General features: G+C 40.6%; 1 protein-coding gene across 1 annotated transcript in view; it reads right to left on the bottom strand.

Annotated features, from left to right (window-relative positions):
* SGCD (sarcoglycan delta) overlaps positions 1 to 17327 on the bottom strand; it is a 268299-nt gene extending 250972 nt beyond the window's left edge. The window contains exon 1 of the mRNA XM_035105746.3: positions 17192 to 17327. The gene's annotated coding sequence lies outside the window, so the exon portion shown is untranslated. The remainder of the gene's footprint in view (positions 1 to 17191) is intronic.
* Positions 17328 to 25526: the final 8199 nt, after the last annotated feature.

The raw sequence follows: 25526 nt of genomic DNA, 5'->3' as shown, positions 1-25526 counted from the left end.
GAGTTTGACCAAACTGCAGGAGGCAGTGCAAAACAGGAGTGCCTGGTGTGCTCTGGTCCATGGGGTCATGAAGTGTCGGACACGACTAAACAACAAATAAACTGTTATATTAAGGATATAAAGCACACTTCTCACTTGCAGCTGCCAAAAGATGCTTCCTGAAACTTCCCACACAATCAAAAAAAGCAATGTGTATTTTTACAGAAAGAAATTAGTTATTACAAGACCAGAAAGGGGAGACATCTATCTATTACAAGTATGGCAAAGGGTGGGAATTATTAAAAAGATTCTATCAAGAACTGATGCTGATGAAAGTCGACATTAATATTTTTATTTACATAACACATAATTGTTGAGTGGTTTACAGTTTAAGGTTCATTACTGTTCCACAGAAATGTGTATCTCTTTAAAAGAAAGAAGGAAATGTAATGACCTAGTTTTGCAGCTGTGGGGCAGTACAGCAGGTGATGTTAAGTTTGTATTGATTTAAGGCGTGTCAGCAATCAGATACAGTAAATAAGGAGGTCTGCGTACCTCTCTCAGTACCCTGGGTGGTGGGTCACGTTCCTGTAACGTTCTTGTAGTTAATATAACTTCTGTTATTTTTCTTTAATTAAAACAACTCCTAATTATACTTTGCAGTGTCCTCAGAATGCTTTTCGTTGCGCAATTACTCAGTTTAAATACGCCAACAATAACCACTAAGATAAAATATGTGAGCATCAAAAGCATTGCGAAGCACTGCTGATCTTAGCTCTTAGTTTTCCTTAGATGACTATGCTGTCAATAAAGTAGTAACCTCTGGAGCACCTTCTATTAATTTTACTTTTTTCCCGATAAGCAAAAATTAGAGTCTCCTAAAAATTCTGAGCAAATTTACACTTCATTCTTATACTGTTAGCACAACTGCATAACGATAGGCTTTATGCAAGAAATCCCCATTTCCCATCTTAATTTCAAAAGGATTACTTGGTTCCAACAGAATTAAAGTAATCTGCCTTAAATAGCAACTTTTAAATAAACAAAATATAATTCTATAAGATACTATTTACATATGTTTTAATCTTTTAGGTTACTGCTTATGCATTCTTACCAATAATGTGTTCAAAATATTTTTATGAAATTGTTTTAAGTGATACAACAATAAAGACTGGTTATTTTAAGAATATGCAATAAGTATCTTTGCTAGCATATTTAAGATAGCAATAAGTATTGGCTACTGTCTTGTAGCATCTTAACTTTATCACAGGTGTATGTTTTCATGGACTAGAATCCACTGAAATCAATACAGTATTGGTGAAAGAAAGGCAGTATAATTGAAAGACCATTATTCTCTTCCTGTTGTTCAGCTTTTGGCTGCAAAACTCATTTTTATTCATAGTACTAAAAACAATCCTCCCATATCTCAATTTTCATATACTAACTAAGTACAGTAGAAATGTATTTGTATTTATAGGTTCCACTGTGACTGCATTAAAATTCATCCACAGAGTTTCAAGACTGTAAATATGGTTACTAGAAGTTTAGTTATGATGTCATATTGTATTAACTCCTCTTACACAGCAGCAAGGAATATTCAGATGCACAGAAAATGTAAAATAGTTGTTTTGGTATAACAACTGTGTCAGTGAACTGCATTCTAGAAATCAGTTCAGGATTATTGAAGAGTTTCCTAAAAAGTCACTCTAGTGTGGCTTTATGCCAGAATAGGCACATCTCTGAAACTAGCTCAGTGCAAGACAGAAGGTAAATTCTTTGAGTACTTTGAAAAGATAAACTGTTCTATGGGGGGGGGGGGTATGTCCTCAGGAAACCTGAGAGTCAGCAGTGTTTGGGTCAATGTGAAATTAAAAGGTGGCTACAAGTGTTAAGAACACACAGTTTGTGTTTACACAGATCACCATGCTTAGCAGAAATGCAATGTATTGTATTGATCTATGCCCACCTTCCAAATGTGCTGTAGACAGACCTTGGATAACTCCCTGGGCTAATATATACAATGAGATATAGAAGATGATATTGCTTACAAGAAGAATCTTCTCATAGACGAGGCAAGGCAATTATTAGCATTATTTTGAGAGAGAAGCATTATTATAAACTGTTCAGGTTCATGAATTCAGAGTAGAATGGATAGGAAGTCTGGATGAAGAAATCATTAGTGCTAATGGAGCTATGATTAATATTAATTAGTGAGAGAGAAATAGGAAAGAGGGAGAGAGAACATGCATCAGCACCCATAATTCCTTTCCTGGGCTTGTAGCAAACCCTCTAGAGATTACATGCAAACCTGAAGGGTATTGTGATAAAGATTGCAGAACTTTCGTTTCTCCTGTAGATGTTAATGTTTCATTATGTCCCCTGAGAGAAAGGAAGAGGTTTATAAAGGAGAAACTGAATGTAGGGGGCAGCTCACTCCCCTCTTTCCCAAGACCCTTATTTGTTGCTGTTGTTTAGTCATTTAGTCATGTCCGACTCTTCGTGACCCCATTTGTGTTCTTTAAAGTGTTGCCCCTCTCACTGCTGGCACTGTGTGTGTGATGCTGTGACATCCGGACATTGGAAGGAGCTGGGGCAGAGCTGAACATGGCAGCTGCACAACTTCTATGACCAATGGCTCCCCCTCTGCCTCATCCTGGTGCTGCCACTGGCAGGAGGCTGCTTCAACCCTCCATGGCAGGAAGAGGAGGAGTTCACAGATTTGTATGAATGTATTTAAATATGGAAATGATAAAAAGTATGTTGGGTAGTGCAATATCATAGAGCAGGCATGGCCAAACTTGGCCCTCCAGATGTTTTGGGACTACAACTCCCACCATCCCTAGCGAACAGGACCAGTGGTCAGGGAGGATGGGGCTTGTAGTCCCAAAACAACTGGAGGGCCAAGTTTGGCCATGGTCATAGATGAAGACTTTAGCTATGCTATTTCCACAGTGAAAACTCAACATACTCTCTCTTTCTCTCTCAAATATCATGACTTTGCAATTTCTGCTTATCTATAAGCATATCTATATTGCACTACCAACCATACTTTATATCATTTTCATATTTAAATACATTCACACAAATCTGACTATTTTAAGGACACTACATACAGGCCTGAAGAAAAAATTGTGTACATCTAGCAGGATGGAGAACCTATGGCCCTCCAGATGTTGCTGGAATTACCTACCTCCCATCATCTCTAACCACTGGCCATACAACAACAACAACAACTGGAGGGCTACCTAATCCTTCACCCATAGTACCAGGAATGGCTTGCTAAAGGCACCCCATATGTGGTCCAAACCAACAGGTGGGAAAAACCAAACAAGCTAGTAATACTTAGAGATTCACAGCCTGCTCAGCAGATACAGAGTTAACAAAAAAGAAATTATTGCAGTAGTCACTGATGTAAAATGACCCTTATCAAAAATGTGTCTCACTTTTAATCGACAAGGTCTAGGTTAATGCTGTGAAAAGTCCAATGAAAGCATAGCCTGTGGCTCAAAGTAATGGTCAACACTGAGCAACCACCACCTTTAACCTATTATAGATTTATTACTCCATGTGCACTGTGCTTATGACAAGGTATGTTTGAGTTAACCATTAGCAGCCAGAAATTCTCCCTGGAGAGAAAGCAATCAAGGTATGTGTCTGTCCAGCATCACTTTTAGCTTCTGCTTGATCCTATAAGGATGCCAACAGCAACTGTAAAAATTCAAAACCTTTAAAAAAATTCCATTTAAAGCATTTTTTAAAATATGTAATTTTGCAGTGTTTCCCAAACCCGTTTTTCCCATGGACCACTTGAACATTGCTAAGGGTTTTAATGGACCACTTAATGATTTTTCTGCTGAAATTACTGAAAGAGCTTCATTTAAAGACAATTTACATTGTTGAAAAATGCATTAAGTTTTTGTTGTTAGCAATGCAGGTAAGAACCAAAAGTCCTCAGCTGAACTTTGTAAAACTAGTTTAAGCCCATTGTTGTTGTTGTTTAGTCGTTTAGTCGTGTCCGACTCTTCGTGACCCCATGGACCATAGCACGCCAGGCACTCCTGTCTTGCACTGCCTCCCGCAGTTTGGTCAAACTCATGTTCATAGCTTCAAGAACACTGTCCAACCATCTTGTCCTCTGTTGTCCCCTTCTCCTAGTGCCCTCAATCTTTCCCAACATCAGGGTCTTTTCCAAGGATTCTTCTCCTCTCATGAGGTGGCCAAAGTATTGGAGCCTCAGATTCACGATCTGTCCTTCCAGGGAGCACTCAGGGCTGATTTCCTTAAGAATGGATAGGTTTGATCTTCTAGCAGTCCATGGGACTCTCAAGAGTCTCCTCCAGCACCATAATTCAAAAGCATCAATTCTTCGGCGATCAGCCTTCTTTATGGTCCAGCTCTCACTTCCATACATCACTACTGGGAAAACCATAGCTTTAACTATACGGACCTTTGTCGGCAAGGTGATGTCTCTGCTTTTTAAGATGCTGTCTAGGTTTGTCATTGCTTTTCTCCCAAGAAGCAGGCGTCTTTTAATTTCGTGACTGCTGTCACCATCTGCAGTGATCAAGGAGCCCAAGAAAGTAAAATCTCTCACTGCCTCCATTTCTTCCCCTTCTATTTGCCAGGAGGTGATGGGACCGGTGGCCATGATCTTGGTTTTTTTGATGTTGAGCTTCAGACCATATTTTGCGCTCTCCTCTTTCACCCTCATTAAAAGGTTCTTTAATTCCTCCTCGCTTTCTGCCATCAAGGTTGTGTCATCTGCATATCTGAGGTTGTTGATATTTCTTCCGGCAATCTTAATTCTGGCTTGGGATTCATCTAGTCCAGCCTTTCGCATGATGAATTCTGCATATAAGTTAAATAAGCAGGGAGACAATATACAACCTTGTCGTACTCCTTTCCCAATTTTGAACCAATCAGTTGTTCCATATCCAGTTCTAACTGTAGCTTCTTGTCCCACATAGAGATTTCTCAGGAGACAGATGAGGTGATCAGGCACTCCCATTTCTTTAAGAACTTGCCATAGTTTGCTGTGGTCGACGCAGTCAAAGGCTTTTGCATAGTCAATGAAGCAGAAGTAGACTTTTTTCTGGAACTCTCTAGCTTTCTCCATAATCCAGCGCATGTTTGCTATTTGGTCTCTGGTTCCTCTGCCCTTTCGAAATCCAGCTTGCACTTCTGGGAGTTCTCGGTCCACATACTGCCTAAGCCTGCCTTGCAGAATTTTAAGCATAACCTTGCTAGCGTGTGAAATGAGCGCAATTGTGCGGTAGTTGGAGCATTCTTTGGCACTGCCCTTCTTTGGGATTGGGATGTAGACTGATCTTCTCCAATCCTCTGGCCATTGCTGAGTTTTCCAAACTTGCTGGCATATTGGGTGTAGCACCTTAACAGCATCATCTTTTAAAATTTTAAATAGTTCAGCTGGAATATCATCACTTCCACTGGCCTTGTTATTAGCAGTGCTTTCTAAGGCCCATTTGACTTCACTCTCCAAGATGTCTGGCTCAAGGTCAGCAACCACACTACCTGGGGTGTACGAGACCTCCATATCTTTCTGGTATAATTCCTCTGTGTATTCTTGCCACCTCTTCTTGATGTCTTCTGCTTCTGTTAGGTCCTTACCACTTTTGTCCTTGATTATGGTAATCTTTGTACGAAATGTTCCTTTCATATCTCCAATTTTCTTGAACAGATCTCTGGTTTTCCCCATTCTATTGTTTTCCTCTATTTCTTTGCATTGCTCATTTAAGAAGACCCTCTTGTCTCTCCTTGCTGTTTTTTGGAAATCTGCATTCAGTTTCCTGTATCTTTCCCTATCTCCCTTGCATTTTGCTTGCCTCCTCTCCTCCGCTATTTGTAAGGCCTCGTTGGACAGCCATTTTGCTTTCTTGCATTTCCTTTTCCTTGGGATGGTTTTCGTTGCTGCCTCCTGTATAATGTTACGAGCCTCCATCCATAGTTCTTCAGGCACTCTGTCCACCAAATCTAAATCCTTAAACCTGTTCCTCACTTCCACTGTGTATTCATAAGGGATTTGATTCAGATTGTATCTTACTGGCCCAGTGGTTTTTCCTACTTTCTTCAGTTTAAGCTGGAATTTTGCTATAAGAAGCTGATGATCTGAGTTACAGTCAGCTCCAGGTCTTGTTTTTGCTGACTGTATAGAGCTTCTCCATCTTTGGCTGCAGAGAATATAATCAATCTGATTTCGATGCTGCCCATTTGGTGATATCCATGTGTAGAGTCGTCTCTTGTGTTGTTGGAAGAGAGTGTTTGTGATGACCAGCTTGTTCTCTTGACAGAACTCTATTAGCCTTTGCCCTGCTTCATTTTGAACTCCAAGGCCAAACTTGCCAGTTGTTCCTTTTATCTCTTGATTCCCTACTTTAGCATTCCAATCCCCTGTAATGAGAAGAACATCCTTCTTTGGTGTCATTTCTAGAAGGTGTTGTAGGTCTTCATAGAATTGGTCAATTTCACTTTCTTCAGCACCGGTAGTTGGTGCATAAACTTGGATTACTGTGATGTTAAAAGGTCTGCCTTGGATTCGTATCGAGATCATTCTGTCATTTTTGAGATTGCATCCCATTACAGCTTTTGCCACTCTTTTGTTGACTATGAGGGCCACTCCATTTCTTCTAAGGGATTCTTGCCCACAGTAGTAGATATGATAGTCACCAGAACTGAATTCGCCCATTCCCTTCCATTTTAGTTCACTGATGCCCAGGATGTCGATATTTATTCTTGTCATCTCATTTTTGACCACATCCAGCTTACCTCCACTCATGGTTCTTACATTCCAGGTTCCTATGCAATATTTTTCTTTACAGCATCGGACTTTCCTTTCGCTTCCAGGCATATCCGCAACTGAGCATCCTTTCGGCTTTGGCCCAGCCGCTTCATCAGCTCTGAATCTACTTGTACTTGTCCTCCGCTCTTCCTCAGTAGCATGTTGGACGCCTTCCGACCTGAGGGGCTCATCTTCCAGCGTCATAACTTTTATATGCCTGTTGTCTTTGTCCATGGAGTTTTCTTGGCAGGGATACTGGAGTGGCTTGCCAGTTCCTTCTCCAGGTGGATCACGTTTAGTCAAAACTCTCCACTAAGCCCATACTTTGCATAAAATTTCCTCATTTAATTTCAAGTCTCTGTTGAGACCCTAAAACCACATTCTTTTTTTTCTTTTTTTTAAAAAAAGCCCACTCCAACAATTTATATTTGCTGTAATGGTCAAGGAACAGAGAACACAACCACTCCCTTCCAACCCTGCTCCCCACTAGTTGTCCTCCTCCTCTATTAAAGGTAAAGGTAAAGATGACCGTTAAGTCCAGGCGCGGATTACTCTGGGGTTGCAGTGCTCATCTCGCTTTACTGGCCGAGGGAGCCAGAGTACAGCTTCCAGGTCATGTGGCCAACATGAGTGAGCCACTTCTGGCAAATTAGAGCAGTGCACGGAAACGCCATTTACCTTCCCGCTGGAGTGGTACCTATTTATCTACTTGCACTTTGATGTGCTTTCAAACTGCTAGGTTGGCAGGAGCTGGGACCGAGCAACGGGAACTCACCCCATCTGGGGGATTCGAACCGCTGACCTTCTGATCGGCAAGTTCTAGGCTCTGTGGTTTAGACCACAGCGCCACCCGCGTCCCCTATTACTGCGTCCTCCTCTATTACTGGTATATATATTTTTAAAAAACCTTATTTTGTTTTACCCTCTTTCTACAGACACACATACCAAGTAGACACCTTGGTTTAAGAACCTAAGAAAAGTCTTCTGGGTCAGGACCATGACCCAGCTCTACATCCTGTCCTCACAGTTGCCAGAGCACTCTCCCCTCTCATGGTTTCCAGCAACTGGCATTCAGAAGAATACTTCATCCAACCTTGGATGCATAGAATTGTGGCTAATAGCCATTGATAGCCTTTTCTATCATGAATTTGACTCATCCACTTTTAAAGCTATCCACCTAGCACCACAACTAGGTGTATGAAGTTCTTGACCCTGACACTCATTCCCAGCTTCATAAATGATGGCTAATGAAGCTGGGAAAGATCATCTGAACCCATCCAATGTTGAGTAGATTCACATACTGGCCAATAATGCATTGGAGCTTTCCCCTGGGTGTTATAGAGCACCATAAACAACTGACTGAAGGGTTGCAATCAGATTTAATTGGCTCTGTGTTTGGCTCAAAACAAAAGAAATGCTTCTGGAATGGTTGCAATAAAATTGCAGAGCAGGTCTGACTCACTTTCAATGTAGCTTCATCATTGCTGGGTTTTATGGAACTCAGGTGCTGCAATTTTCATGAGGGTTGACAGGTTTATTTTATGTGCATTTGCTTTGCTTTGTTCCTGTAAGTTTACAATGCACACAGAGACTCAATAGATAAGTCAGACATGAAGCCAAAACCTGAACACCTGTAACAACTGAGATAGCAGCCTGAAGTTTTCCAGCTTAACTACATTTTCTAGTGCATTTTCTCCCCTATCCTTTTTAGTAAGGTTCATGTTATAAAATATTAGCGAATTATAACCATGTATTATGGTCTCTCATCACTAACCAACATAAATGCATGAACAGTAAGAAAGCAACAACCACCCTAAAATAGAGAAAGCAGCAATATTCGATGATCTGAGATTCACTTGGCTACTGTGAACCTGACTCCTATTTACACAACTAGGCTTAAGGCACCTAAAATACAGGCAGTCACTATACTGCACTAAGCCTACTATGCCTGCTCCCACCTGCCTCTTCCTTTAGTCAGCAGTTTGCTTCAGGCCCAGAGCAGCAGGGAACGATGTGAAGCAGTGGAAGGGCTGGTGAAGTAATCGAGTAAGAGGCTCACCAGCTTCTTAAGATTCTTGGTAGGAAGAACTAGGCAGTCTATTGAAATCTGCATTGCTAAAGTACCATATAAAAATAGCAACTATTTAAAATAAAGGAACCTGTTATGGTTTCAAAATATTCTTGAAGCAAGTGGCATAAATCTAATATGGACATTTCAGTATGCAATAATTATTTAGTGTTGAATGTGGTCCCACATATAGCTATATATAAATAGAAATGTGTGGGCAGGAAGGAAGAACTTAGATAATGGTTATTTGTTCGCTGCTGTTAACTGAGCATCACCATCAAATATTGTTGGAAGATGCACTGAAGAAAATAATTGAATGCCACCCGGGAAGTTTGACAGTGCAATTGTAGGAAGACTTCTCCCTACCTTTGGGTCTCTTAAGGAGGGTTAATCAGCAGTTGATCTGGGACGTGTTGTTGCCCATTAAGGATGCTGACCTGCCCAGCAGACTAACAAAGGACAAGATGAAAGGTAAAGTCAGCAGGACACAGAGTGTGGGTTCTGTTTAGGGAGACACTCATGCAAAAAGGTAAGGAAAGCCATATTTAGTTAGGCCAAGCTTTCATATAACCCAAATGACACTGGGCTCTATGAACATTGTTGTTTCGTTTTTAAATTTATTACCTGCATTTCACCAGCAGCTCCCAGGGTTACAACAATTTAAAATTCAATATATATAAAAAAACTTAAAATAAGTTAGTCAACAGGGATGAAAACATAATCACTTTTAATTGCATTGTTCATCTTATGGCAATGGACCTATAGAACTACATGCTTTTGTGGTGTAGTGGTTAAGAGCGGTAGACTCGTAATCTGGGGAGCCGGGTTCGCGTCTCCGCTCCTCCACATGCAGCTGCTGGGTGACCTTGGGCTAGTCACACTTCTCTGAAGTCTCTCAGCCCCACCCACCTCACAGGGTGTCTGTTGTGGGGGAGGAGGGGAAAGGAGATTGTTAACCGCTTTGAGACTCCTTCGGGTAGTGATAAAGCGGGATATCAAATCCAAACTCTTCTTCTTCTTCTTCTTCTTATTTTATTTCTATTTTTATGAACAGAACAGTGACTCTATTAAGTAACTAGTAATAGAGAAACTCTGTACATGTTAATTCAGAAGGAAGTTTTACAGAGTTCAGTGTGGCTAACTCCCAGGTAAGTGTGCACTGGATCACAGGACAAACACTAGCATTATATCTTCAGACAAGACTGATAAAAGGGCTGTTACATTTGCAAGTATTTTTGGCAACCCTCCAGCACATACAGGACGAGGAAGAAAATGGTGATGTTGTAAGTCTCCAATCAGACAACATTGGCTGTGAACTTAGATTAACTGCCAGTGAGGAGAAAACAAAGCTACTACTAAAATCCTGGCCAATGAGCACTTGACTCATCTCTTATAAAGAAGCAACCTATGGGGTTTCTGCTGGCTCCTTTCCCAGCAGTTCTAAGGAAGACATTGCTGCAAGCATTACACAAAGGAATACCAGCACACGGCTAGCTTCCTAACCCTTTGCCTCTACCAACAAGAAAGGACATCCTAAACCATTTTTGTGTCACTGTTTCCCATTTATCATACCACTAAAAAGAGATTCTCCTAAAAACCTTATACTTCTAAGGAAAATGGTGCACAGAATCCTGCTATTATTTAACATTTATTCTTGTTTTACTGCTCCCCTCAAATTTCTGTTGGCTACACTACCTTCTTAGGGAGAAGGCTGAGAAAAGGAAGGAAACTTCAGCATGCATTTTATCTTCAAATCATTACAGTGGTACCTCGGTCTATGAACTTAATCCCTTCTGGGAGTCTGTTCTTAAACCAAATCCATTCTTAAACCGAGGCACACTTTCCCTAATGAGGCATCCCACCGCCAGTGCCCTTCTACCGTTCGGATTCCATTCGTGTATCAAGGTAAAGTTAGCTAACTCAAACACCTACCATATTTTCCCGTCTATAAGATGTCCCCATGTATAAGACACACACACCCTATTTTGGGGGGAATCAATTTTAAGAAAATGAGGGGAGATGGCCCAAAGTTGTTGAGCTTCTCCGCTCATGCAATCCCTAGATTGTTTCCCGCTCGCAACGGCATCAGGGAAAGTTGCGCTCCTGCCAACCGGCTGGCTGGTGGGTGCACTGCTCCCCCCCCCATGCCACTATCCATGTATTGGATGACCCCAGTTTCTTGACACAATTTTTGAGTCAAAAAAACCCCTCGTCTAATACATGGAAAAATACAGTACTTGCGGTTTTGCAGAATTCATATACTGAATAGTTCGTTAACAGGGCTGTTCTTAAACCGGGGTACAGTACCACGGTACTATGTTTCCATTTTTGCATGTGCTTTTGCAAATAAAACATAATTGGACTATGTACTCATTTAAAAGAGCTCAAATGTTCAGCAGCATATTCATATGTGTATTCTTTTTATAAAAAAACCCCCAGAAAGGATGCATGAATTTTGTAAAACTGTGGTTTGCTATGTCTAAGGTGAAAAGTTTTGTATTCTACCTTGAGTTTAAAAAGCAATTGCATCCAAAGCAACTAGCACATGTATATAATGTAAGCATGAATGGGACTACTTTTAAAAGCTGCATATAATGTAATTTTTTAAAAAAGTATTCCCATTCATGTTTACATTATATACATGTTTGAGTTGCTTTGGACACCATTGGTGCATACAATGTAATTTAAAGGGAGCGGGTGGCGCTGTGGTCTAAACCACTGAGCCTCTTAGGCTTGCTAATTGGAAGGTAGGTGGTTCGAATCTGAGCAATGGGGTGCGTTATGCTGGCCACATGACCTGGAAAGCTGTCTGTGGAAAAATGCCAGCTCCCTCAGCCTGAAGCAAGATGAGCACAGCACCCCATAATCGCCTTTGACTGGACTTAACTGTCCAGGGTACCTTACAACTTAATTTAGCATCAGCGAATTGATCTGCAAAAGAACTTATAAAATGTACATGGGCCATTCAATCTGTGAAGTGCAACACACACACCAGGCCAATAAGCCCTTGGCCTTCGAACAGACAGTTGCTTCACTAATATGGCATTAACATCTCACTAATATTTAGTGCTCTAATAACACTACAATGATGATGCAGGTAATTAGGCAGCTTGCAAGGAGCCTAAGATCCATAAAGATGTGGCAATTATTTTTGTTATCCTTAAGACAGCAGGTTCATTCAGGGATACAACCATTCACTTATGTAATTAAATTTTAGAGCCTATACAGCGTCTGTCGAGCATTTTAATTATGTTCGCCACCAGTTGCCAGCATCTTGGCTTGTTATGGGGCAAATGAAATGTTATCATAAAAGTTTTCTCATTCCATTTTAAATGTAACTTTGGAAATCCAAATTGCTCAAAAGATTAAGAAATTTTAGCCCTTTTATTTTCATTAAAGGCATTAACCCCACAGAAACACGACACAGGTACATTCACGAATAATCCGGGGGCTTAATCTGGCCCCTGTGGCAGTCTATTTCCTGGGGTAAAATCCTAAAAAAAAAGCTCATCAAATTTGAAAAAGCAGGAAATTTTGTGCCACGGTAATATATTCAATTGTACCAACCAATCAAGCGTTTACTGTATGCCACAAATATTGGTCCATGTACTCCTATATTTAGTTCAGTCTGAAATTTTTTTTATGATTTTACACACTCTGTACTTGTAAGTTTCACCTGAACTGTCAAAGTTATATCCTAAAGGTCATATATTGTTTGGAATGTTCATCTGGAATAATTGTCCCTAGATAGATAGATGATAGATGATAGATAGATAGATATCAAGGTTGTACTATAGTACAATTATCATCAAAAGCAAACCATACCTAGGAGGATTTTTAAGTACTGGCTGAAAGGCTACATGACTGTCATCATATTATTTGCCTCCTGATGGATTTATTTTATGCCCCATGTTAGTTTTAGACTTCAGTTTCTTATTTTCAGGAACGCCAACCCAGTTCTGCTGATGCTATCATGAGTTTTTTTTTTTACAGAGATATTTGTTATTGGAAATTGTGCTTCAGTATATGTCAAGGTGATGGATTCAGTGAAAGCTTTGTCAGGACAGGTTGGGTGAAACGGGCTGCAAATGTGGTACTACTACAAGACTTGATATGTTAACAGTGAGTCTGCTGATCTTGCAACTTGGCAAGACAAATACAAAGTGTATCACTTTGGTATCGAGGTCCCAAAACGTTGAGAAGGATGTAAGAAGATTGATAAGCCACACCTCCCTTCAGCGGTGAAGTACTCACTTGTCTGGCTAATCTTTAAATATTCTAAAACATGATCAGGAAAGGTAGTATAAATATGCTTTTATGAGTATTTTCTAAACTGTTATGGGAGCCTGCAGAGAGTTAGAATCAGAGTGAGAATGAATCTCAAAGGTCACCTTTCAATGCAGGAAATCCACTACAGCCCCCTGTGGGTTATCCAGCCTCTGCTTAAAAAGGTAAAGGTAAAGGGACCCCTGACCATTAGGTCCAGTCGTGACCGACTCTGGGGTTGCGCGCTCATCTCGCATTATTGGCCGAGGGAGCCGGCGTATAGCTTCCAGGTCATGTGGCCAGCATGACAAAGCTGCTTCTGGCAAACCAGAGCAGCACATGGAAACGCCGTTTACCTTCCCGCTATAGCGGTTCCTATTTATCTACTTGCAGTTTGATGTGCTTTCGAACTGCTAGGTTGGCAGGAGCTGGGACCAAGCAATGGGAGCTCACCCCGTCACAGGGATTCGAACCGCCGACCTTCTGATCAGCAAGCCCTAGGCTCAGTGGTTTAGCCCACAGCGCCACCTGGGTCCATCCAGCCTCTGCTTACAAACCCCTAATGAAAGCGTGTCTATCACCTCTTGTGGAACAGCTTGCAACAGCAGGAAGTTCTTCTGAAAGTTTAGTCAATTTGAATCCAGTGGTTTGGGTCCTACTTTCTGGAACAGAAAGAAAGAAAGAAAGAAAGAAAGAAAGAAAGAAAGAAAGAAAGAAAGATTTCCTCCATTGCCTATGTTACACTCCGTCAAATATGTAAATATGGCTGTCATATTTTGGGTTATTGGGTTGTTGTTTCTTTTATTTTTATTATGTATTTTGTGGTTTTATATTTTGATTTTATTCTGTGAACTGCCCCGAGACCTGAGGGGATAGGGCGGTGTGTAAAATAAAAAATAAAAATCTCCAGGCTAAATATACCTGATTCCTTTGAGCTTTTCCATCAAACTCGATCCCCAAGTTCCTCACCAACTTCATCATTGTACTGTCAACAAACCTTAAAGTGCAGCTAAAAGCAGTCTTCTTAACATTTCCATTTGCTTCATTTCATGAAGTGACCACTAACTATGCCTGAAGAGTGTGTTTTCTTGTAAGGCGGTTCATGCTTTGGAATTTTCAGATTAACACTATATACTTTTCATTTTCGGAACCACCGTCTTACTGTCAGATAGTGTTTAGCCAAAACCAGAGAGGTGTGTAGCATAATGTTTAGGCACTGGTCAAATACGTTTTTGTTTAGGAAGGCTTTCCTATATAACCCAGTCATTTATGGAAGATCAATTTCATATCTAAATAATAGTTTTTTGTCATTTTTAGAGCCTGTGTGGATGGTTGTGTTAGATGATTTTATTTTATTGTTCTTAAGAGTTTGGGCTTCTGTGTTTTATTCTGTTTTCACCCTGTACATTGCTTTATGCCATGATGTAGTTTCTAAAATTGTTCAATAATAATAACAATAATAGCTGAAATATTTGGGTAATCATGGAATAGGAAGCTATTGAAGGAACAGTGAAGAAATATTGTAACACGGAACAAACAAAAAAAGATAACTGTTTGTAAATGGAAAAAGGACAGTTTTTGATAGATACAGACAACATATGTATTCAATATATATGGCATCAAAATAACAATGAATGCACAAATTGTGTCACATGACCACCAACTGCAACTAAAGCCACATTCATGCCAAACAAATGTGTCTGGGCTAACAAAACATTTTCATTGCCTAATGACACAATGTATCTGTGATACAATGTTGATAGGGAAAAGGAGGAGTCGGGGCTATGCTACATATAACTAACAGTTTTAGTAACTGTGATACTATTCCAATTTCCAAAAGTATAACTGGCAAGGAGTGTTTACAGAGCAGCTTCAAGCTAAACCAACTATCCGTGCTCTAGTTATCTCCCGCTTGGACTACTGCAATGCGCTCTACGTGGGGCTACCTTTGAAGGTGACCCGGAAACTACAATTAATCCAGAATGCGGCTGCCAGACTGGTGACTCGGAGCAGCCGCCGAGACTACATAACACCGGTCCTAAGAGACCTACATTGGCTCCCAGTACATTTCCGAGCACAATTCAAAGTGTTGGTGCTGACCTTTAAAGCCCTAAACGGCCTCGGTCCTGTATACCTGAAGGAGCGTCTCCACCCCCATCGTTTAGCCCGGACACTAAGATCCAGCGCCAAGGGCCTTCTGGCAGTTCCCTCACTGCGAGAAGCAAAGCTGCAGGGAACCAGGCACAGGGCCTTTTCGGTAGTGGCGCCCACCCTGTGGAATGCCCTCCCATCGGAGGTCAAGGGGATAAACAACTACCTGACATTTAGAAAACACCTAAAGGCAGCCCTGTTTAGGGAAGTTTTTAATCTGTGATATTTTAATGTATTTTGCTATTTGTTGGAAGCCGCCCAGAGTGGTGGGGGAAACCCAGCCAAATGGGCGGGGTATAAATAAATAAATAAATAATCCAAGAGCTGTATGTGAGAACCAATCTTACAAAGACAATGAAATTTGTAAAGCACATCACATAAACACTACAGATCCCTTCACTGAAGCTTACAAAACTAATGTACGTCATGGTTAGTTTAAAAAAAAGTTAAATCTTTGTTTTCCTAAAGCACAGCCCTTTTCCTAACATAGATTAAAATTTGATGCATAAGGGGGGAAAGCATTTGAAATGAAAAAGTGTACACATAACCTTCAGTTTGATCTGTAAACAATACAAGACACTATGTACAAGAAGCTTGTAATACCTTACTGCAATATTCCAGATTTTAGACAGCCCTGGCCACGAGGCAGCCAAAGGTCTTGCACAGTGCAATACTGGAAGTCAGTTCTCACTCTACCAGCTAAGGAACATTTGCATTTTTATTTTATTTTTTTGTATTTTGAAAAAATGGAATTTATTTTCCATCTTGTAGTCAGATACACACTTCTGATTACAAAATACACGAAAGCTCCACTGAAAACAAATGGTGCATGCTGAGTGAGACTTAGACAGGCATTCCATTAAAAAAACAAGGAAGTGCTTCTAAGGCAATCAATCCTAATTCCAATTAGCTGCAGCTAGTATGACCAATGGCCAATGATTATGGGAGCTTTAGTCCAAAGTATCTGGATAGTATCCAATTGGGGAAGACTGCTACATATCCTTTCTCTCTCTCAAAACATATAGCAGTGTGGGAGCCAAATCCTTTGCCTGCTGAAATTGCAGCTCAATTACACCTGTTCAAACTCTATATGTGCACATTTCCATCTATAACCCCCATCTGTTCAGAGAAGTCACTTAAAAATAGAAGACTACATACATTCCTCCATAACGACCCCATTTTTTAAAAGACTTTTCAGATACAGGAAGCTCTTGATTACTTTTTGGGTTGCTTCAACTCTTGAAAACAAGCTGGAACAGTACACAATTTTTATGTCATGTATAAATCTCCATCTTTGAACCAGACATTTAAGATAAAGGTACTCATGAACCATGTAAACAATTTACCATTCAACAAAACTCAATTAGTTCAACCAACTAATTCATTCTCTAGAAATAATCTGGCCCAAACAAAAATTGTGGAATTATGCAGTTTGAGCTCCTCTGTATCTGTTAGAATAAGCTGCTTGCTTATGCTGTGCAATTTCCTGTTCCCCAAAAACGATTAAACACAATGTGCCTTTTTCTTATCTCTTCCTGCCCAGCCAAGTCAAAAGGTATAGCTCTGTGTCATACCTGATATGCCACACAAAACCAGTCAAGTCTCTCATACTTAAAATCACAGCAGTAATGGAACAGTACAGGATATTTCATTCAAGGTCAGGAAGGAAATAAGATCAAGATAATAACTTCTGACTCTGTGATCCCTTCACCTTCTCTTTTTATAAATATTTTTTTGAAAAATGTTTTTCAGGCTACTGATGCCTGCTTGTGGTGAGATCAACTAAGCTCCTGGCTACCAATGAAATCAGCTGAAAACAAAAATCACATAAACAATGATATAGCACCAGTAAGTGCTTAAACGAACCAAGTCTTATGATTTTATATTAATGAGGAAAATATGGGAAAGTTAACAAAATAAGAGTTGCTTACCTTGGCTCGCCTGATGGTTCAGAGTTTTTGATACAGTTTCTACGCCCCTCAGAGCAACATTAGAGTGAAGACAAATTCCTCAGGTTGCTGCCAATGAGCAGTCTCAAGTTCCACACAGTCTTAATCTTCTGTGTATACAGACATGTAGATTTCCCCCCTGAGGATGACTATAATGTCCTCAAATGTCATGAAACAAAAGGGAGAGAAGAAAGACAGAAGGTGTGGCGTTAAATTCTAGGGTCACTTGTTTGGCTGATTCAGAGCAGAATGTGGTTACTTATCTTTTTTACCTCTGCACTGGTTAATTTCCGTTTTGTAACGTGGATGGCCAAACTACTAAAATGGCTTAATAAAGCATGCAGACTGGATTAATGAAAAATTCAAAAAAGCAAATGAGCTTTGAAAGTATCTCCCCCAAATAGGCATTAAAATGGTTAAGTGATGCATATTTGTGCAAAAAAAAAAAATCCTAACTTGCATTTGTTGTTGTTTAGTCGTTTAGTCGTGTCTGACTCTTCGTGACCCCATGGACCATAGCACGCCACTGCCTCCCGCACTTTGGTCAAACTCATGTTCGTAGCTTCGAGAACACTGTCCAACCATCTTGTCCTCTGTCGTCCCCTTCTCCTAGTGCCCTCAATCTTTCCCAACATCAGGGTCTTTTCCAAGGATTCTTCTCTTCTCATGAGGTGGCCAAAATATTGGAGCCTCAGCTTCACAATCTGTCCTTCCAGGGAGCACTCAGGGCTGATTTCCTTAAGAATGGATAGGTTTGATCTTCTTGCAGTCCATGGGACTCTCAAGAGTCTCCTCCAGCACCATAATTCAAAAGCATCAATTCTTCGGCGATCAGCCTTCTTTATGGTCCAGCTCTCACTTCCATACATCACTACTGGGAAAACCGTAGCTTTAACTATACGGACCTTTGTCGGCAAGGTGATGTCTCTGCTTTTTAAGATGCTGTCTAGGTTTGTCATTGCTTTTCTCCCAAGAAGCAAGCATCTTTTAATTTTGTGACTGCTGTCACCATCTGCAGTGATCAAGGAGCCCAAGAAAGTAAAATCTCTCACTGCCTCCATTTCTTCCCCTTCTATTTGCCAGGAGGTGATGGGACCAGTGGCCATGATCTTGGTTTTTTTGATGTTGAGCTTCAGACCATATTTTGCGCTCTCCTCTTTCAGCCTCATAATGGAGTCTGAATAGGTAGTGACTGACCAAAAAAGAGATCTTGGGGTTGTGGTGAATATCTTAAAGAAAATGTTGACTCGGTGTGTTGCAACTGTCAAAAAGGCAATTTCATAATGGCATTATACAAATCTCTGTTGTCGTAACACTTAGAATACTTTGTGTAGTTGTTGTTTGTTTGTTTGTATGTGAGGAGAGAAAGAAATTGCTAAGAAAGCCTTATGAACAATGAGCAATACCAAACCAAAACACCAAACTCAATATTGTGGAAGAAAATAAATTCTGCTTAACTTTTCTGATTGCAACTATGATAATGTATTACTCGTGTGAAGGGGTTTCATGAACTAACTTTGCAGCAGGTGTTACACTGTGTGTGGTTTAATCACTAGAGTTAACTGTGGAGAGAGTTAACTCATGGCTATGTTTGGGGGATTTACACCCATCCCTTAATAGTGTACTGTATTGTAGCTTGATCAGAAACAAGTAAGGAACTGGAAGCACCAGAAGCATGAATTGTTGTTAATAGACATAAGTAGAGAGAACAAACATTTAGTACAGCTGTGGGAAACCTGTATTCTTTCAGATCCTGTTGGACTCCATCACCCGGCCCCAGCCAATATGGCTAATGGTCAGGGATGATGGGAGTTGAAAATCCAGGTTTGTCAAATTCAGATGGTGTAGCTGATCCACATTTTGAATCCCTATAGCTAAAGCCTCTGAGGCTGCTTTGGTTGTATCTGTTGATATGAATTCAAGGGAAGCAATGTTTGTTTCTTAAGGTTTTAAACTCTGTGCCCATTCTTCTGAGAGAGCCTTGCCGTGTTGCTGGAACAGCAATTTCCCTTTGAATCAATGCAGTTATGTCACCTTCCTCTGCAAGAGGTTGCTCACCTGCTAGCAATATTCCCTCTGCCATTGCCATAATTTGAGCAGGTAGGAAGAGACTGTGAGCATTCTTAATGGAGTGGGGAATGGACCGCGCCAACACTATGGTCAGTGATGTCACCTTCTCCTCACCCCATAGATTCTTGACTTGAATTCATCATCATCATCAAACCTTTTATGGCATCACATACAAACACCCATAACAAATCAATACAGAATTACCACCTCCCCAGTGGCACAAAACATTTCAGTAGACCTACTTCGATTTTTAGTAGCACTGAATATCACCCTCAGTCACTTGATGGCACACAACCATGCTTCCCCTCTTGATCCTCAAGCTCTCACAGTATAGGACATTATAAAAGCCACTGCTCTGTTCTCTCTTGGGCCTATTTCATGTATACATCCATGCAAGCCTAAGTTTTCTATGAGGTATATAGCCTACAGCAGGTTTCAGAAAGTTACAGCCCTTTTAGTGTATTCCCTATGTAATTCACATCTCCAACCAAATCAGGTGATTCCTCCCTTTCCCAAGAGCTTGTTTCCCAAACCAGATTATCCAGGAAGGCATTTTGAGGGAGCAAGGATAGCTGCAGGTATAAGATAGAGCCAGGAATGTTTCCTTCTGTAAACATTCTTCTGCTCACTTATTTTAGGCTCCAAACATTTTTGTCAAGAAAGCAGATTTGAAAATAACACTGGAAACCTCCCCCATTGCACCAGGAGCAAGATCCAGCCATATGCTATTAATCACATTGAGTCATCATTAAACATAAAGAATACAAGTGACTGTGTCGCTTTGTTGTTCTGCGAAATTTTCTCTTCTCCTGCACCTGAATGGCATAAAAAAGGTGAGCCTCCAGTCTTAGGGAAGAGCAGATAATTAAACTCTCCATGAAACTGGCAACAAGTAATTGGAAAGTTTGATGGCTCTAGTTCTTGGCAGGTCAGACTTATTCTGTAAAATTAATTAATTAAATTATGACTTTGCCCTGCAAGAAAATGACAGGAAGGGGCATGGATCTATAGATATGAATCTAATGAGGTGCTGCAATTCTGCTTCCTTTCTTCCTTTATGTCATTAAGTACACCCCAAAGGTGCCTTGATACAATGAAATAAAGACACAGGTTAATGGTGCTCATTATTTGATTTCATTCTCACAAGTTTCATGCTTATGCTTTCTTCCCAAGAGAGAACGCACTCCTACACTGATGAGGAACAGGTATGCTCGCGTTCAATTAAAAATTAAATCTTAGAAGTGTTCTATGCATAAATGTAGAAAAGTAAATATGCACATGGATAAGGGTGGTTAAGAAGACACTAGGCACTTGGACTTTCCGAAAGCGTTTGATAAAGTCTCTCATAAAAGATGCTTTAGTAAGTTTAGTAGTCATGGGATTAGAGTACTAGTCATAGAAGGATCATAGAAGTCTCATAGAATAGTAGTATTGGAAGGGACCCAAAGGATCATCTAGTCCAACCCCCAGCAACACAGGAATATGCAGCTGTCCCATGTGGGGATCAAAACTGTGACCTTGGCATTATCAGCACCATGCCCTAACCAGCTAATGGAGCCATAATGACTTCAGGAATCAGAGAGTAGGAACAAATTGTCCTCTCACAATGGAGAGATGAAAGAAGTGGGGTCGCCCAGAGATCTGAATTGCTACTGGTGCTTTTAAAGTTGTTCATAAATGATATGGATTTAAGTATACACAGTAAGATTGCTGAGTTTGCAGGTGATATCAGATTATTCAGGGGAGTAAAAACAAAAAAGGATTGCAAAGAGCTTTGAAAGTATCTCCCCCAAGTAGGCATTAAAATGGTTAAGTGATGCATATTTGTGCAAAAAAAATCCTAACTTGCATATATGTTAATGGAGTCTGAATACCGTAGCTAGTGACTGACCAAAAAAGAGATCTTGGGGTTGTGGTGAATATCTTAATGAAAATGTTGACTCGGTGTGTCACAACTGTCAAAAAGGCAATTTCATAATGGCATCATACAAATCTCTGTTGTCATAACACTTACAATACTTTGTGTAGTTGTTGTTGTTGTGTGTGTGTGTTTGTTTGTTTGTATGTATGTGAGGGGAGAAAGAAATTGCTAAGAAAGCCTTATAAACAATGAGCAATACCAAACCAAAACACCAAACTCAATATTGTGGAAGAAAGTAAATTCTGCTTAACTTTTCTGATTGCAACGATGATAATGTATTACTCGTGTGAAGGGGTTTCATACCAAGGCTAGCTGCATGCCCCTGATGTCCACAAGCTGCGGATTTCATATCTGACATAGTTTTCCGAATGTTTCCCACATTTATCTCAGGCTGTACGACACATAAATAGAACTTGCCGGCTTTAAACCTCATGAGATTTAAACCATTATTAGCCTCTCGCCAGGTAATCAGAGAAGTAATTCTTAAAAGAACCCCTCTTTTACAGCTATGACAGAGTTGGTTCTTAGCCAGAATCTCAAAAAAGGCTCAGCTTGTGATGAACTCACTTTTGGGCAGATCACAATATAGAAGCTGCTGGGTGTCAAGCTCTTTTGAGCATTTTGCTCTATGCTTGTCCTATTTTTGCATTTGGTCAAGAATAGCATTTCCCCTCATAATGCCAGGTCTTGCTCTTGATTCTGACATCCCTTGTATATCCTTGTTGGGGGTTCTTCTAGCACTTTACCTTGCTACACTATTTCAGAGATACAGACAGCTATTTAAGCCTGGCTGTTAAAACCTCTCAGCAGTATGCTCATGAGGAAAAGGATTTTCATTGTAAGAATCAGAAAAGGAGTTGGAAGGATTTCATCTTCCTTACTATATACTCTCACCTACTTTGTACAGCAAACAACAAAGAGGAGTGGAGGAATGATGCGATCAGGCTTAACTTGAACCTGGTTTAGTTTCTTGTAAGTCTGGGACAAGGAGAACATAACCACCTTTATCACAAAATGATGGTGATGTGCTGGTGTGCTCAAGCCAAACTCTGATAATGGCAAGGGGGTGACAAGGCATAGTGACATTGCCAGGGCCCCATCATTAAGTATACATTTCCCATAACTTTTCTGTCAAGAGGGACATAGATTACTAGTTTTTTGGGGGGGGGGGTTGTCCCTCCCAAACTGTTTTTGGTTGTGTTTTGAAATTGCAAGTGTTTCAAAAAAATTATGGATAATAATAACTGAGACTAATATGAAAGCAGACAACAGTGCATTCTACACAAGGCAGAGAAAGGAACTCATGCATTAATCTGCAGAAACAGGAGCATTTAGAACCTCTGCAGTAGGAAATACTTCTTTTGAAATGCACAGCCAGCTCTTCACGGCTGATTAATACCCATGTGTTTGCAACCGATAACTAAAGGTGGGACATGAAAATTAGGATTTCCATAATTGCATCCCCCACTACTTTCCTGTCATATTTGGTGTCCCATGCTATGTTTCAAACTTAAGAGCATCCAGCGTAAAATGATTCAGCAAATGAACAACTCCAGTGGACAGCTAAATAAGCAGGTCAGCTTCTCTTCCACATGATTCATTACAGTCCTGGGTATTATTTGACTAATTAACCCTTCACTGCTCTTTCCCTTGTACTGTAAATAACAAAAGTGTGTTGAGGAACCACATAAATGCTCATCCTTGGATAAAACTAATGACAAAAACAGAATCGTAGGCATCTAAAGCCTAATTGTTCTGCAAGCAGATCATAACAGAACTGAACAAACTAACTTTGAACATAAAACTTGTAGAAACTTATATTTGGAGGTTTTTCACTTGGCTATTCCTTTCAAAACAAAAAAGTTCAGAAAGCATATCAAATATAAAGAAATCAATGTAGAACTGTAATGCTGCATGCTTTAATGTCAGTCATTAGCATAAATGTTTTTCAAGGAGCAAACTTTTTTTCCTAGCCACTCACCCTTGAACAATCAGATACAGCTAAAGAGAAGCCTACAGCAATGTATCTGCATAGTAACTACTCCAGACAATTCTGAGCAACACTGAAATAAAGTTTACTGACCCAAATTCATCTCAGATGTAACTTCTGACTTCAGCATGCTTTTCCCAGGAAAAAAAATGTGCCCATAGGGATAATGTTCTTTCAAAGTGCAATGCTATTACAACTTGTAGAAATGTCAATGAATGCACGTTCCGTAGACAATAGCTGCTAAGTTGGTCCCAAAGATTAAGGACTAAAAATAGGCAAAGTGGTGTATTTAATTGGATTTTTTTTTTGTTTCAGGAGCATACAGTGCCACGACCTCAGGGTCAAACAGTGGCCAAGGCACTGAAACAGAGGCTGCAGAGCCCCTAGCTAAGGAGTCAGAATGGGTTCTTGGCTCTAAGCCTGGTGTTAATGAACAGGGAACCACTAACCCAGAGGTTGGCAGGTGAGAGTCCCACAGTACAAAGGCTCAGAGACCCAGAACTGGGATGCTCATTGCCCTTCTGCTGGGTCAAAAGAATCAAGTGTCTCCCAGACTGTCTTGTGAGTCCAACAGCACAGGGAGTGTAGCAGGTGACAGGTCAGAAGTAGGTCTTGTCAGCAGGCCAGAGGGGTGGCTCTTTAAGGACTGTACTTCTCACAAAGGGGCTGCAGTCTAGGAGATATGGGGAAACGAGTTCTGTTTTCCTTTCCCCTCCCTGAAGTCTCCCCCTGCTGTGCTATGTCATTCAAGAGCCCCAAATCTTAGCATGTTAAAGCTATATACAGTGGAGAGTGATCACCAAGCTGGTAAGCACATTTGCAAACTGGAAAAACTGTTTTGGGCACCACACACAAGCACACACTGCAACATTTCCTATTGGCTACAATAGTGTCATGAACACTTCTGCCCAAAGTATAGAATCGCAGCAGGAGTTAAGGAACAGCAGCCGCTCACCCACTTCCCCTCGTCTTAACAATGGCAGGAATGCAGAGCAGCAGTTAAGAGATAGTGGGCTGGAGAGAAGTCAACTCTCCCAAGAAGCACAGAAAGGCTTCAAAAGCAGGAGAGATCATATTTCTGCACCAGAAGAGGAGGCAGTTAATCCTCTGAGTCCAAAGAGCAGACGTATGGGAAAGGTTTTAGACAGGAGACAAACCACAATGCCCATTCCAGCTGGTTTCTTGCATTTAACTGAGCTATATGAATTAGGCTTCAATTCTATATACACTTAACTGGGAGTAAAAGGGACATACTTCTGAATAGGTGCATATAAGGTTGCGTTGTTGTAACGGTCACCCTAAAGTCAGGCCGAGTTAGAAAGGGTTAACAGTGGGTGACAGATAGAACCCAAGGGGGGCGGGCTTAGGCTGGCTATATAAACCCACCCGTGGGAGGAGTTAGAAGTTGAACTGGGTGGGAGCAGACAGTTGAGTGGAGTTAGGATAGAGCTTGGGTTAGAGTCTGAGCAGAGGCATTGGTGGTTTATGTTCAGAAAGGATAGAGTGTTGGAAAGCATAATTTAGTGGACTTTAGAGGTATTAGGCCGGTAATATATTTAGAGGTAATAGGCCAGTATAGAAACAATTGTTGTAAGAGTATTTGACAAACTTTATCATTGAAACCACACGCATATGTACTTCAAATAAAGAAACTTATTTTATTCAACATCATCCTTGTCTGGAGTAGTGATCAGGTACCAGTCTGATTACTGGTTGGTGGCAGTGGTGTACTAAAAGTCGTTTGGCAGGTATCAATGGACCGTAAAAACGTCTGGGGGTCCTGCATTAGTCTAGGTGACTGCGACAGTTGTAAAACAGTTACAGGTAGGTAGCCGTGTTGGTCTGAGTCGAAGCAAAATAAAAAAATTCCTTCAGTAGCACCTTAAAGACCAACTAAGTTTATATTTTGGTATGAGCTTTCGTGTGCATGCACACTTCTTCAGATACACCACCTTAAAGACCAACTAAGTTTATATTTTGGTATGAGCTTTCGTGTGCATGCACACTTCTTCAGATACACAGGTGTATCTGAAGAAGTGTGCATGCACACGAAAGCTCATACCAAAATATAAACTTAGTTGGTCTTTAAGGTGCTACTGAAGGAATTTTTTTATTTAGTTGTAAAACAGTTCGACAAGGGGACACAGTCTTTGGAAATGTAAATCATTTTGTCTCATCCAAATCCCAAAAGAACTCATTGCTCTAATTCCAAATATGCACCCCCAGGATTTGCCATAACATGCCAGCATTTTTCCTCACCTTTCAAACTGTAGGTCCAAATGGGCATCCATGCTTATTTCCAGGGTCCTTAGGAAACTCTCCATAAGATATCTCCT

This window comes from Zootoca vivipara, chromosome 2 (assembly GCF_965207765.1).
Source record: "Zootoca vivipara chromosome 2, rZooViv2.hap1.1, whole genome shotgun sequence".
NCBI classification, from domain to species: Eukaryota; Metazoa; Chordata; class Lepidosauria; order Squamata; family Lacertidae; genus Zootoca; species Zootoca vivipara.
The sequence above is the reverse complement of the archived record's forward strand: the minus strand, read 5'-3'. Positions and strand labels throughout refer to the sequence as shown.